Source organism: Bacillus rossius, chromosome 7 (genome assembly GCF_032445375.1).
Source record: "Bacillus rossius redtenbacheri isolate Brsri chromosome 7, Brsri_v3, whole genome shotgun sequence".
NCBI classification, from domain to species: Eukaryota; Metazoa; Arthropoda; class Insecta; order Phasmatodea; family Bacillidae; genus Bacillus; species Bacillus rossius.
This window is the reverse complement of record NC_086335.1, coordinates 21356644-21372161: the sequence shown is the minus strand read 5'-3', so window position 1 is coordinate 21372161 and position 15518 is coordinate 21356644. Positions and strand designations below refer to the sequence as shown.

General features: G+C 37.7%; 1 long non-coding RNA gene across 1 annotated transcript; it reads right to left on the bottom strand.

Moving 5' to 3' along the window:
- Nucleotides 1-221: 221 nt before the first annotated feature.
- On the bottom strand, nt 222-1081 carry LOC134534423 (uncharacterized). Its single transcript, XR_010075492.1, has 2 exons — nt 833-1081; nt 222-743 (listed from the first exon to the last, which is right to left on the bottom strand). It is a non-coding gene; the product is annotated as an uncharacterized LOC134534423 (long non-coding RNA).
- Nucleotides 1082-15518: the final 14437 nt, after the last annotated feature.

The following is a 15518-nucleotide window of genomic DNA, read 5'->3' as shown; positions in this document are numbered from 1 at the left end:
GCTCAGTTTACCAAACCTCACCAAGGCAAATCACGACGGAAGACTCCAGCACCTTAGGCTCAATGGCACGGCACTTAGTTGTATTGAATAAATAATGAGTAGAGAGGAAATATGCCGACTGGGAAAACTACCGAACAAAAGTTGATAACCTGTTAAGAATTTATATAGATAAGAAATTAATTAAAAAAGGTTAGGTAAATGCAACATAAAATACACACTGATATCGGGTCAGCCATAACAAAACATATTTATTTAAAACACGATAAAGAGTATTAATTGAGTATTCGTACAGTCAAAACAAAAATGGGGCCCCACAAAATGATTGCTTAGTTACATATTCAAAAAAAATTATTACTTAGTTACACTTTCAAAAAAAAATTATTATTACTTAGTTACATTTTCAAAAAATTATTAATTAGTTACATATTCAAAATAATTATTGTAAATTTAAGATACAGAAAGTATTAAAATATAGTTCAATAATAAAATGATTTCGAAGCCAAAGGGGTAGTTTGATGAAATATTCGATGAGATTGCAAGAAGATACGCGCGGCCGAAACAGGTTAACTACCCATGCTGCATGCTTAGGATTTAGTCGTCGAAAACTTTCCTGGGATATTTGTTGGCGGCTCCCATCGCCGTAGAACCACGGGACAAGCCCTGGGGTGCCCAGATGTTATGGGCGAAGCTTATGGAATACACCTCAGGCATGGGGCAGCGAGAGGTCGCCAACTCCCGGACCGCTAAACAAGTTTTTTAACAACAAAAAATTAAACTATCCCATAAATAATTATAAAACAATGATTCCCGGGGAAAAGGCGGTAAAACTCACCTAATGCGGTAGTAAATACACAACTTTTGACATGGATGTCGATGGATACGTGACGAGCACAAAAATTTTGATGTCTACATTATGGCTGACAAAAACAGAAAGGAAAGTACTACCTTTTCCTTTCCAATATGAAGATGACCATAGATATGACAATACATAGAGATGAGAAACTTAAAATGTTACACTTTCCTGCACTTAAGTGCAATAACTCAATAATAAATCTTAACCACAATATTAATATAAACAAAAGGAAAATTAATTTATGATGTTTAAAGTCTTTTGAAGTCCATATGTTTTTCTTTTAAATCCACAAAGCTTAACAAAGACATAAATATATTTTAACAAAAAAATTTTTTATACAAAAACAATTATTTCTTACAAATTGATACTTAAAATAATAATGATTTCATTATACTTCAAATAATAAAAAAGTTAAAAACAATTAGGTATTAAAAAAAATATAAAAAAAAGTAGCCTCCCAGTTTGCATTTAATTAAACAACATATAAGCAATAATGGGCGCATGCCCACACAACAAGTGCACAACGGCACACACTCCCCCCCTCAAAGCACACCACAGCTGGCAGATGGCAATAGTGCACTAACTAAAACTATAATACCCATGACAAAGGTAACACCCAAAAATAAAGCAAAATTAACATTACACAAGATACAATTACTCCACGGTGGAGGATGATGCTAAGGGAATCAAGATAGTACCTGCAGGTATAGGAGAGGAAGAGACAGGAGGGTTGGTCGTTTGAGACCGAAACTTGAACCAAAGAGTAAGACTGAGAATAAAAATGGCCAAGCCAACCAGAGCAGATAAGGATACAGCAACAATGTTAAGGTAGGAACTGGATTCAACTTGCTGGTGAGGTTTAAGAAGATTAATCACATCATGAAAGGAGGCACCACTGGGTTGTGATATTAAAAGATTACTGATATCTTTAACAATGGAGTTATTTAAGGTTAAATTAGGGAATGGTGCAAAAGTCAACTTACTTACATTAAAATCTACTTTAGGAATATGTATAGTGGGCAATGTTAAATTGAGAGTCAAGGATGAACTAACAGAACCAAAAGTTCTAAAAAAAAGGACTTACAATATCACAATGTGAGGCATTACTGATAAAACCACTACCGATTATTGGTATGGTAAACGGTGAAAGAGATTTGGTGGTCGTTCGACATAAAAAGGTAACATCAATGGATGTGTTGCTTGCAAAAATCCACAAAGAATTTGTCTTCAGGAAGAAAGGTAGTTGCAGGGAAACAATAGATTTATCACAAAATTCAAAGAAAGGTTTGCCAAGAAAAAGGTTAAATTCACAACTATTGACATGGGAATCAAAAAAAGGAAAAACAGAGGGACATAAAGTTATGCCATGTTTTTTACAACCAGACAGAACATTAGTGTCAACAGTAGCAAAATGTTTTCTGTCAGGACTAACTAACAGGACATCGTGAACCTTAAGAAACAGGTAATGGTTAAGTTTGTGAAAGAAAAATGGAAAAGCAAAAACACGGTATGACTCAAAACTACTGTCCTTATTGGCAAGAGGTATGTTAATAACAACATTCAATGAACCATTAAAAATTACTGCTTGGACCGAACTAAGACCATAAAACATATATAGATTATCAAAAGAAACTGGAGCAAACATGTGTAAGGGTAAAGAGATTAAATGTTGAACCTTTTCTAGAATGTTGATAAAAACTTTTGGTTGCAACAAAACAGAGCTTAATTTGCCATGTACACTACTTTCAATGGCTTGCCTCAAATCAGAAAGTTCAACACGTGCAGTGGATAGGGCTTCACTAATTCTAAACAAAAGGGTATTCAAATCAACTCGCCAATTCACCAACATGATTTTATCTCAAATCTCATGAATTGTATTATTAAAAAGCTTAAGAAATGCATTGTGGCTATCAAGATAATGTTCAGCTAGATTTCTCACAAGTCTCGTGTTATTAATCACTCTTTCTTCTAAATGTTGAACAACAAACATATGGTTCACAACAGTGGCCGAAATTTCATCCTGACTAAGTGATACTTCCTTGAGACGTTCTTCCAAACTAATTAAGTCATCATTGTCAAGAGTTCCAAAGACAGTTTTCAAAATTTTTCCACCGAAATTAAGCAAACCGCGTTTAGTGCGCAAATGTTTTCGAGGCAACAAAGAAGTCATTGCACTGGTCTCTGATTTATATGCATTAAAATTATCTTCAAGTTGGTGGATCACAAATGCAAAGTTTTCATTCCATGAATCGTTTTCCATAAGGTGCACATTGTTTACTTTAATTATGTCATTTAACGCCACCTCCAATTGATTACTTTGATTTTCCAATTGAATAGAAATTGAATTGAATAGAAATTGTCTGAGAACAACAGTGGATCTTCCTTTTCAAAAATAATACCAGAGTTGAGAGGGTTTACCGTAACATCGCTGAGAACCAAATAGAAGAGACACGAAAGAAGACTCCCCGCCCCGAACATGGCGAAGGTGCCCAACATCCCGGAGCAGACGGAAAAAATACACTAAAACACATAACCAAAAAAAATATGTGGTCACAAACATATCGACCCAAGATCCCACATAACAACTGGAAAATATTAACCCAAGAAACAAACAAACAAAAAATTTACCCTTACATGTAAATACAATAACATACTACATTATGCACCCAAACTTGTTCCCATGAAATGAGATTAAAAAAGAATATGTAAAAAAAATGTTGCAACAACTTAAAAAACTAGTACCATGGTTTTTTATTTACTTATTTTTATGACTCGAGTTCAAAAGTTACAAGGGACTCAAAGACTAGGACACGTGGGTGATCAGTCCACGATCAACTGAGTCAAAGACCCAAATAACAAAACAACGCCAACAGTAGGACACAAAGTTAGGCGGCCGTTCCTAAACAATGCACACTTAAACTGAAGGGTGGGAATAATACCTTTTTAAATGGGAAATGTGAGCTCTCGTCACATAAACTCCCGTCTCAGGATTTACTAGACTAGCTGTAACAGGGGTAAGAAAGCGCTGGATCTGGTATGGACCTGACCAACGAAAAGACAATTTAGCCATTCTCTTATCAACTGCTTTGCTGGTAGGGTGTGCTTTGCACAAAACCAGATCACCTGGCCGAAAGGGATTTGCAATACGATTCTTGTTATACTTAATAAGACTTTTATCATGAGACCGCTTCAAATTCTTGAGGGCAGCTGCCCAAACTTCTTTAACACTTTGTGGATCCTGTGGTAACAAATCATTTAGACACCAAAGATTTGACAAAGGGTTATTTGGAGCAAAAGTAAACATTAAATTAAATGGAGTAGATTTATGAGATTCATGGCGGGCATAATTGAAAGCCATTTGTAGCCAAACTAAATTCTTGTCCCAACTAGACTGGTCTTTCGCATGGAAAGCAATTAATGCTGAACGGAGATTACGATTGAATCTTTCCGCATGCGAAGGCGGAGGATAGTATGGAGACAAGGTAATGCGGCGTATGCCGTGGGTGAAACACATATTCTTAAATAATTTTGATGTAAACTGAGATCCGTTGTCAGAAACAATAGTAGATGGAATACCAAAATTTTGAAAAATCTGAGTTTGAAGAGCTTTGATAGTGGAAGGTGCATCAGCTTTTCGAAGTGGAATAAGCCAAACAAATTTGGAAAAGGCGTCAACACAAACTAACAACATATTATGCCCTTGCTTACTCCTTGGCAAAGGGCCAACAAAATCTATGAATAATTTCTGCATTGGCCGTTCAGCGACCTCTGATGCCAATAAACCCAAATGGGTATTTTGAGCAGGTTTGCTAAAAGCACACAAAAACATTTCTTAACTTGTTCTGAAATTTCACTGTGCATACCTTTCCACACAAAATGTTTTCTTATAGCCTCTATAGTTTTATAAATGCCAAGGTGTCCCCCAATAGGTGAGGAATGAAAATATTCAAATACAACTGGTTTCAGAATTTTAGGTAGCACAATACGTTTCTGGTTATTTCGAATTCTTGAATACAAGATACCTTTAGATAAAAAATATGGGCCCTGGGAAATGCCGGATCTTAAACTCTTTACAATTTTCTGCAGCTCTTCATCCTCTTCCTGATGAGCCTGAATATTTTTGAAAGCTAAGGGAAAATCGGTTAAGAGTACTTTACAAGCAGCTTCATCTAGAGGTTTATCAACCTGAGTATCATTAAACATGCGTGAAAGGGTATCCGCAACTACATTCTGTGTTCCACGGATATGTTGAACTTTAAACTTTAATGAAGAAATTCTCATAACCCAACGACCAATTTTGCCTAGTTGACGTGGGTGAGCTAAAAGCCACGATAATGCTTGGTTATCGGTTTCCAACAAAAATTCTGCATGCTCTAAATAAGGTCTGAATTTATCGATACCAAAAACAGCAGCCAAACATTCTAATTCATAAATTGATGATTTCTTCTCCTGAAAGGTGAGTGTTCTGGATGCAAATGCAATAGGGTGTCTAACACCATCGAACTCTTGTGCCAAAACTGCGCCTATGGCTGAACTAGAAGCATCAGTTTGTAAAATAAAGGGTTTTGAAAAATCCGCCATGCGGAGGACAGGTGGACTCATAATATCCTGTTTCAAAGTTTCAAATGCCTTTTGTTGTTCTTCTCCCCATTCAAATTTCACATTCTTTTTTCGTAAGTGATTTAAAGGGACTGCCTTTTCCGCTAAATTAGGGATAAATTTTCCAAAGAACTGAATCATACCGATGAATCTGGCTATACCCTTGACATCACGGGGTGGTGGAAAATCTCTAATTGCTTTGGTACGTTCAGGGTCGATGGAAATGCCTTGAGAAGAAATTTTGTGACCTAGAAATGAAATTTCCTGAACTGCAAATTTAACCTTTTGGGGATTCACTGTTAAACCTGCCTTTTCCAAACGAGACAGTACTTCATTCAGGTGTTGGTAATGTTCCTCGAAACTTTCGGAATATACCACCAGATCATCCAAATAGTTGTAAACAAACTTAAATTTGATGTCATGAAAAATCTGATCCAACAATCGTGTGAGAACCTGTGCGCCTGTCGCAAGACCGAAAGGAACACGAGTAAATTGGTATAAATTCCATGGTATGCAAAAACTAGTAATTGGTTTTGACTCCTGTTTCAAAGGAATTTGATGGTATGCTGAATTTAGATCAATGGTGGTAAAATATTTTGCTTTAGAAAACCAATGAAATGCCGAATGCAAATCAGGCAAAGGGACAGACTCAATTTCAATTTTTTGGTTAAGCTTACGAAAATCTACAACCATACGTTGTTTGCCATTAGGTTTAGGGACCAAAAATGCGGGACTCGCATACTGTGAAGTAGATTGTTCAATGACCCCTTTATCCAATAATTGTTGTACTTCCTGTCTCAAAAGATTCATTTGGGGAGGTGCAAGACGGTAAGGTTGACTTTTGACATAACTTTTATCATTAAGTTTGATTTCGTATTCCAACAGTTTGGTAAGCCCTAATTCTGAGGTTAGAACCTTAGGAAATTGTTCACACAAATTTTTGATAGCGATACGCTGTTGATGAGGTAAATGATCCAATGGGTCATGTTCTTTATTACTGTAGCTCTCTGTACTAATTTCTGCAAGGTTATCATGTTGCTGCTTGGTGCCCACAAAACTAATTTTAAGATTAGGTTGAAACTTAAAAAAAACACTCTTTTCTTGCATATCTAGAACAAGTCCAGATTTGGACATAAAATCTGCTCCTAGAATAAAATCTAAAATCACCTCTTTAGAAACCAAACATGGAAACATCCAGGTAAAATGTGCAATTTTCAATTTTATAGTCGCACGACAAAATATGGGTAACACATCATTAGATGCAGTGTAACACTTGAAATCACCTTTCTCCACAAACTTGACTAGGTTAGCTGCTTTTAACTTAGAAAACAAATCATATGAAATAATGGAACGTGTGGATCCTGAATCTACAAGGGCTTCTTCCTCAAAATTATTGAAACTTACTGGTATACGAGGAACAGGTGCAGGACTTAAACCCACAAAATTAGGAAGACCAAGACTACCAATATGATCTGGGTTTCGCTTATAAGGAATTTGGATTCCAAAGTTTCTTTGAAAATGCCGGGCAGATTTGATTTTACGAAATAGGTGAGCATTGTATTGAGAATTATTGGCTTGTTTAGTTTTGCAGTGGAAGCCGCTCACTTTACTTCCCTGCTTTAAGCATTTTTTTGTTTTAGTTCCCTACACTCTTTTATTACATGCCCAGGCTTCTTACAAAAATGGCAGATAGGCCCATGATAAGTTTGATTCTGATTTCTTGGTGTACTATTCTGAAATCGTGAGTTTGAGGTCCTAAATACTGCATTATGACTGGGATGCATTTCAGTACGCGGGCTAGAATAATACTTGAATTGTTTATTTCCAGGATACTGAGAAAACGACCCGTTTCTTTGATGATCCGCAAAGCGGACATTTTGGGAGTGAATGCACATCCTATCCAATTCAGAAAATGTACAAGGCTTAGTTAGAAAAACTAATCTGGACCGTTCATCAGGTGTGAGCCCATCTAAAATGGTGTTAATCACCTCCTGTTCACTAACTTGCAAACGAAAAATAGCAGCCGCCTCTTTTACCTCATTAACATAGGCTGCAAGATGTTCACCTGGCTTTTGTAATCTATTGTAATTATTCAACTGTAGTTGGGTCAGTAGCCTAGATGGGATGAAGAAACTAAGTATGTCTTCATGATACTGATCGAACGAAAACATTTGTGTAATGGCCAACTGTGTCCTTTCAGCCAACGGACCAAGCGTAAAAGGGTATATAACCTCTAAAATCTGAGTTTCATGTATACTATTACTTTGTTTCAGTTTGACGATAAGCTTGAGAAAATTCAAAAAGGTAGGAATATGCAGACCATCAGTGGTCGGAAAATCCTTTAACATTTTTTCTAGCGGGTGAGTCAATTTACCAAAAACATTGGGCAATGAAGTGTTATGTGTTGTCACTGGGTGTGGTACACATGATGCGTTACTAAACGTGACACGAGAATTTGAACTCGTGGGCGGTGTCACCGTGGTGTAGGTTAGGTTAGGTAGATCAACCACAGGGGGATCGGGATTCACATGAGAAGGACCTGGAATAGGTGCAGTAGTAGGATGCTGCTTAGAGGCAGCGGGCAATGCTAGCCCAGCAAGACGGTCGCAGACTTGTGTCATGGATGACACAGGATTCAGGTCTCTTAAAAGGGAAAAATCTAATTCTGATTTACTGACAAGTTCAAGTAGTTTCTTAACTTCTGCAAAAACATTTTTTAATGAGGCAACCTGGACCTCAGACAAAACAAGAGAATGTAACTCTAACAGGGATTGAACGCGTCGTTCCAAATGTCTCAACCTATTTCTCACTCTAGGCAAAGTAAGCGCAAAATTCTCATCATCAACAAGATTTGTCACTAACTCTTGTAACACAAAGATTTTACTTGAGACCAAATTAAATTCCTCATTAGGGTCAATGTCCTTTAAATTATCACTAACAACAGGCACATTATTCTGAAGGGCAGTGCGCAGAGATTTACGCAAAACGGCAGTTGTGGTGTTTTCACATGGTAGACCACGTGAAAAACACTCAAAAGTAAGTTCATCTTTTAACAAGAACTCAGGCACAATAGTAGACGTCATGATAAACAAATAACTTACAAAACTTATACCAAGACCAAATTAACAAAACAAACTATTGCCATCCCCAAGCCATGCAAAACTCCGAGGCAGGGACACATGCAAGGAAAATAAAATATCCTACACATGCACAAGAAACACAACAAAGCAACATGCCAGAACCACCAGCTCTGCTACCATCTTTTTGAGCCTTTATCTACTCTTGGCTCAGTTTACCAAACCTCACCAAGGCAAATCACGACGGAAGACTCCAGGACCTTAGGCTCAATGGCACGGCACTTAGTTGTATTGAATAAATAATGAGTAGAGAGGAAATATGCCGACTGGGAAAACTACCGAACAAAAGTTGGTAACCTGTTAAGAATTTATATAGATAAGAAATTAATTAAAAAAGGTTAGGTAAATGCAACATAAAATACACACTGATATCGGGTCAGCCATAACAAAACATATTTATTTAAAACACGATAAAGAGTATTAATTGAGTATTCGTACAGTCAAAACAAAAATGGGGCCCCACAAAATGATTGCTTAGTTACATATTCAAAAAAAATGATTGCTTAGTTACACTTTCAAAAAAAAATTATTATTACTTAGTTACATTTTCAAAAAATTATTATTTAGTTACATATTCAAAATAATTATTGTAAATTTAAGATACAGAAAGTATTAAAATATAGTTCAATAATAAAATGATTTCGAAGCCAAAGGGGTAGTTTGATGAAATATTCGATGAGATTGCAAGAAGATACGCGCGGCCGAAACAGGTTAACTACCCATGCTGCATGCTTAGGATTTAGTCGTCGAAAACTTTCCTGGGATATTTGTTGGCGGCTCCCATCGCCGTAGAACCACGGGACAAGCCCTGGGGTGCCCAGATGTTATGGGCGAAGCTTATGGATCACACCTCAGGCATGGGGCAGCGAGAGGTCGCCAACTCCCGGACCGCTAAATAAGTTTTTAAACAACAAAAAATTAAACTATCCCATAAATAATTATAAAACAATGATTCCCGGGGAAAAGGCGGTAAAACTCACCTAATGCGGTAGTAAATACACAACTTTTGACATGGATGTCGATGGATACGTGACGAGCACAAAAATTTTGATGTCTACATTATGGCTGACAAAAACAGAAAGGAAAGTACTACCTTTTCCTTTCCAATATGAAGATGACCATAGATATGACAATACATAGAGATGAGAAACTTAAAATGTTACACTTTCCTGCACTTAAGTGCAATAACTCAATAATAAATCTTAACCACAATATTAATATAAACAAAAGGAAAAATTAATTTATGATCTTTAAAGTCTTTTGAAGTCCATATGTTTTTCTTTTAAATCCACAAAGCTTAACAAAGACATAAATATATTTTAACAAAAAAATTTTTTATACAAAAACAATTATTTCTTACAAATTGATACTTAAAATAATAATTATTTCATTATACTTCAAATAATCAAAAAGTTAAAAACAATTAGGTATTAAAAAAAATATAAAAAAAAGTAGCCTCCCAGTTTGCATTTAATTAAACAACATATAAGCAATAATGGGCGCATGCCCACACAACAAGTGCACAACGGCACATAGGTATGCACTTTAAGGAAGTTAAATTACTTTATTCCTACTGCTACTAAAACATAACACTTAATCTGTTCACTGATGCTTTACTATATGACACTTAACTATATGCGAAAATAAAAAAAAATAAATTAAAATACTTTTAAAAAATACACTATTGCTAATTTGCACTGTATTTCATTGAGAAAACCAAAGAACGGTTCCACGGTTCCACGGTAAAACAATCTTTCCCATTGAAAGAATAATGTAAAAACCTGATACTCAGTGGTTAGATGTTCAGGCTGGTGAGTCAAAGGCCCCAGGTTCAATTCTCAAACGGGGTTTGGGGTTTTTTCACTCGAATATTTTTTAATACTATGTCTCCATTACTATTTGCAATTAGCAACATAAAAAAATAAAAAAATAATAATTTTTAAAGGCAAAGCCGAGTACCTGGAACCAAAAATTGAGAAAGCAGGCAATGAAACTGTCACTCGCCAGTGAACGAAACCACTCTTCCCTCGTCGCCGAGCAATCTCCTCGTTAAGATGGCCGCCTGGATAGACCTTCAGACGGCGTGCAGATCTCCGGTTGTTACGCGCCACTTACAAACCGCTCAAGAGTTCTTACAAGTGGCTGATTACGAAACGCATTCAAGAGACATTACGCACTTGTCCATCCAAGATTTGCTTTGTGGTAACCTTTATAAACGTGTATATTTTTGGGCATCGGAAAAAGGCTAAAAAGAGTGTTTTCACGGACGTTTTTAGGTATGAAAATTCTACAGAGTACTGTGAATGCTGTAGGGAAGTACAAGGAGCCTATAGGGCCTGTAGGGTCACCGCTTAAAGTCTCATAGAGGCGTTACCGACGCGACGAATGTACGCCAGTTCGGTGCCTCTTGCGTGGAGGCTGCGAGTCAGCTGGTGCGACATACCAGGCGGGATGTTTACTTAAGGACGAGATAGAATATGAACTAGCTCTGAGAATCTTGATGACCAAGGTGACACACAGACACTTAGGAAACGCCTAAGAGCAGCTGTTCAGGAAAGCATACCAGTAGCCACCCCATAAATTAGTATTGGCTGTGCTCGAGGAAGTTAATCTTTGTTGTTCGAAGTACCAGGATATTCAGGCTCTAGCCAAAAAAATTGAAAAGGAAACAAGGAAAGGTAATATTCAACGCACCCTTACGAGGCTAGACCATGTCGTACGTCGGTTTTCAAATCTGAGTTTGCTGTCAGCTAACAATCCGAATGATATGTACAAAAGAGAGATTGACAAATGTTTACAAGATCCGACCCTCTCTGCCAAGTTGAGAACTGGGTTAGTCATGCTGGATCACCCTTCACCAAACCCGCAGGACTGCAGTTACATTCCCATAGGGCAGTTGACAGGGACCACCGCCATCACCAGGACTCAACTCCCAGTCATGTAACCACTTGAACCCAAGAGGCTGGAAGTTCACTCCACTTTCACCCCACAGTCCCGATCGTTACTTTCCCTTCCCTCTTCACTTGCCCCTATCACTTAACAACCCACAATCATTTTAACTGCACATTCAGCATTCCCCAACACTCACCCCTCCCTCAAACCGCCCCTATCATGACTCCTGTCGCCCAGGCTGCCACGAGTGTCACCTATTCTCACCCTTTTCCTGAACCCTTGCCACAGCTTTTCCACCCCGGCCTTCCAAGGATGTATTTACCTTTCCCTTCCACTGCAGCGAGGGGAGTATGTGTCTTTAACACAGCTGGAGGAGGGGGAAGATATCTAGGCTTATCTCAGCGGCGTGCTCCCGGTGGGTGATGACCGAAAGAAGGGGGTGGAGGACGGGGCCAGGTGTCAGCTGCTGCCTTGCTGTGAGAAGAGCAGAGAAGGGGGTGGGGTGGCAGCCTGAAGGTCGGGCAGCCAACAAGGCTTAGTGGAAAAGGGGGGGGGGGGGTTTGTTTGTTGACGTACGGGAGATGGCGCGCGCAGGCAGGCCAACCTCCGGGAAACTAATTGCGCGCGTTGGTAAGGGGGGAGGTACTGAATGTAAACAATACCCGAAAACCAGGGTGAGCCGTTAACACACTAAACGACTTCACAGACGCAGCCTGGTTAAATACCAACGAATATAAAATGTCCTGTTCACAGAAAAAGTCACACAAATGAGTAGACCTAGAATAGGGAAAATTAAAGGTGCAGAGGAAAATTTATTATCATTATGCTTTACTCTCAACCTTCAAAAAATAAATGAAGCACTTTAGATATGAAACGGGGAATTTATTCTTTCTTCTGAAGTTCAACGCAATCGCCATAAAAAATGAGTAAAATGTAATTAATAGAAAAAGGAACAAATGATATAATATTTAACCGCTCGGCAGATGTGTTGGAAGGCTCCTGGGAGGCGACATCCTCAGGACGCGCCGACCAGAGAATCCTTCAAAATGTCAGGATACCGGAGATACCGTTTAATTAGGCCGAAACTTGAACCCACTGCATCACAAATAATGCAGTGTGATTAGCGACAAGACATATTAAAATTGCTAAGACTCAAAGTCGTAAGTAAACAAAATTTTCAAGGACGTCGGCGTCAGGGTTATAAAAAGGTCATTCCACTTACCAACTATGTGGGTAGCAAAACTAGTGATAAATACATGATGAGGAGACCATGCTCAGCCAAAGTTTTGTTCTTTGATCATTTGTCGTAGTTCATGTAGATGAGGTACATGTGCTGCTTAAATCTTTAACATTAATTTTGAATGCCTCTTCGACTACGTAACTTAAGTAATACTACTGTCATATTGTTTAGTGGTGAAATTGTGTCAAAATATAACTTTGCTTATGTTTAGAGGTTATAACACTCCCTGGAAACATTTTGAGAGACTGTGGATATTTATTTTCAAAAGAATAAATAACAACAAAAGCAGGTTCGACTATAACTGTGCTTCTATTTATTTTTCTACTATAGTTAATTGAACAATAGAAAACAAAACATCATCTTGATAATTCTAATAAGAATTTACAATTTATAATATAGGTTAATACCTTTATAAGTTGAAATTTTATAATAGGGCCGGCCCGTGCCAAATTATTAAGAGGTGCCAGTAGTATAGGAATGGGCATCCGGGCACAGGGTCCAGGGGCGTGGAGCTGGAGCCGGGTCAATGACCGATTGCTCTGACGTCACGGCGGCCATCTTGGATGAGCGTAACGGGACACAGCGTAACGGGACTCGGTGTAACGGGACACAACGTAACGGGACAAGTAGATCACGGCGGCCATTTTGGATCCGCCATTTTTGATGGCGTAATTGTATGTTCTCGAAATTTCCGGCATTGTGTTTTCCGCCATATTGGATGATGACGTCACCGTTGCAAATATTGTTACGATCGCCATCTTTAATTTTTTTATTTATTATCCGATTTTAATGAATTTTTTTTAAATTTATAAAAAAATTAATTTAATAAAATTTTAATAAATTATTTATAAAAAAGTGTACTTTTACGACACAGAGATCGGAGTCCATGGTTCGAACCCGGTAAGGGCAAAAAAAAAAATGGCGACCGATTCTTCCCCCGCGGTGGCTGCTGGCATACTGACTCCCACCACTTTTTTTCAAAGAATATATATCGTCACCTAGTATGACGTCATGTCCGCCATCTTGTCTTCGATGCTGGAAGCCATCATCATTGTATCGTCGGCGAGAGTGTGCTGATGACATGTTAGTTTAATTCTTATCCGCTAGAGTGCAGTAATCATTTATTATTGCTGTGACACCCGCCAACATTAAATTTAGCCGCCATCTTAAAAATCCGTAATTATTTAGCTAGAAATTCGGGAAAAGTTCCAAAATTCATTAAATAAATCACTCATTAATTAACATATTGATTCGATCAATTCTCGTCCTCGGTTCGATACCCAATCGATGCAATATGATTTAATTTTATTTAAAAAATAATAATTTCAATAAACCATGTTCAACATTCGTAAAGAGACTCTAAATCCTCTACGACCATCATCCTATCAGACATCAAGACCACCATATTGTAAATGCACAATTTTAATGCTAGAGATTCGGGAAAAAGTTCAAAATTCATTAAATAAATATGTAATCTACATACTGATTGATTAGATCGACTTAGGTCCTTGGTTCGATCCCTGGCATATACAAAACAACTTTAATATTTTAAAAAAGTACCACTAAAGTGGCAGGTTTGAGAAAATAAAAAACACCGCAAGTTATTTTAAAAAAAACTTTTATTACATAAGTACTACACTACTACAAAAACCAAAAAAATACACAGTCAAAGTACTAAAGTTTTGTGGATTCCTTGATTCAAACAGTCTTCTTAATGGACGAAGTAAGTCGTTTACATGTTCGTAAATGTCTATTTAGTTTATCAGGTCGACATATTGGTACACCACAATTTTCACACAAAAACGAATTATCGACTTCATTAAAAGGACAGTGATATATTTCGTGTCGTTGTGCACTTTGAATATTTGCCAATGTTTTGTTACAAAATATACAGCTTGATTCCGATGAATGTACAGCCAGTCTATCACAATTCCTGAGATGCCATTTTAATCTTCCATATTGTACAAACTTGCTTAAACACCTGTTGCACTGATATTTAATGCGTTCAGAGTTATTACTACAATTGTGTATTACATGATCCCGTAATTCCAAGTTTTTGATCTTCTCCCAGTACGTGCAGTCGGGTGATGGAACACCGCTGGATGCTCCTTCCTTCATCAGTGGCACTGGAATTGTTGACAACCATTGTAACACTGCTGACATGTTAACTTCTGAAGCCGTTGAGGTCTGCTCTGCAGAAGATGTTGCACGCGTCGAAATCTCCTGCTGTGCTGAGAGAGCAGGTGTAGCTGTAGACATCGTTGTCATCGTGCTCTGCACTGATGATGGTAGATGTTCGATCCAGGTTGGTGTATATAGTGGTAATGATGCCATCGAGTTCTCAAGAATAGCTAAATACCGGTCTATTATGTTATACAAGTCTAACTATCCGATCCGTTCATCACCGCAGTCAGAGACGGACTGAAGTTTATATCACCAGGGTCTCACTTAAATAGTCTCATCAGCTGGTACAACACATGAGTCAAAACAATAACCATGTTCATTATACTCGCACTTAACTTTCTCGTAGCATTTTTTATAATGAAGATGTAAGCTATCAAGACATGAAATTAGTTTATTGCACTTATTGCACTGAAATATTATTCTTTTAACATTATTAGAACAACTGCTTCTTTTATGTCTGCGAGCATTTGAGGTGATAGTAAATGATGCGTCACAGTATTTGCACTGACGCAATGTACGCTCTTCATTAGTGGAAGTATCCATTGCTGATGATGAAACTTCGGATGATGGTGGTATCACATCTGATGAAATCTCCTCCAATGTTGACGTCGTC